Source organism: Myotis davidii, unplaced genomic scaffold (assembly GCF_000327345.1).
Source record: "Myotis davidii unplaced genomic scaffold, ASM32734v1 scaffold46, whole genome shotgun sequence".
NCBI classification, from domain to species: Eukaryota; Metazoa; Chordata; class Mammalia; order Chiroptera; family Vespertilionidae; genus Myotis; species Myotis davidii.
In genome coordinates, this window is record NW_006383006.1 from 2,386,506 (window position 1) to 2,387,330 (window position 825).

Consider the following 825-nt stretch of genomic DNA (forward strand, 5'->3'; position numbering starts at 1 on the left):
CATTTTCTCTGGGCATTCATTCCTGCGAGGTTTGATTTGATGACTTTGGAGAGAATCAGTTAACGCTGGGGGCCCATGTTTCAGGGGACTATGACCAGGTCAGGGGCTGTTGGTGCGATTTGTAGTCCTAGCAGGGTGCAGCCGACTCTGAGGACAAGTGGACATGGGCCCTGTGGCAGGGAGTGGGGGAGAGGCCTTTGTTCATCCTTTGCTGTCTATGCTCCAGCCACACAGGCCTTCTCACAGGCCCTGGAATGCATCAAGTAAGCACCGCCTGCTTAAGGTCCCTGACATGCTGTTCCCCTGGTCTGAACACTCTTCCCCTTTCCTTTACTGGGCTTACTCCTACTACTTAGCTTTCAGATCTCAACTCTGTTCTCACTTCCTCAGGGACGCCTTCCCTGGTCGTGCAAATTAGGCCAGTCCCCCGTTATGTGTTTTCAAAACACTACGTTTCCTTCATGACATGAATCAGTGTATAATCCACTTACCGAATATGAAATTACACAGTTGATAATTATCTCATTAATCCTGCTTTTGCTACTAAATTCTAAACTCTTTGTGGACAGAGACAGTCTTTGCTCACAAACGTCTACTGGCCGGGGTGTATTAGAATAACACCTCACACAAAATACTCAATGTGTGGGTGGATGGGTGACTGAATAAAGGCTAACTGAACTTTTGATCCTAGGTGAGACTATAAAACTGACAGAAAATTAGGAGAAAAAATTAAGAGCCCTGGCTGTATAGCTCAGTTGGTTAGAGTGTCATCAGATACACCAAGATTGAGGGTTCGTTCCCTGGTCAGGGCATATCTGAGAATCA

The 825-nt window shown here is 46.7% G+C and overlaps 1 protein-coding gene across 1 annotated transcript in view; it reads right to left on the reverse strand.

Moving 5' to 3' along the window:
* WDR76 (WD repeat domain 76) overlaps nt 1–825 on the reverse strand; it is a 33,562-nt gene that overhangs the window by 14,877 nt on the left and 17,860 nt on the right. The window lies entirely within an intron of this gene.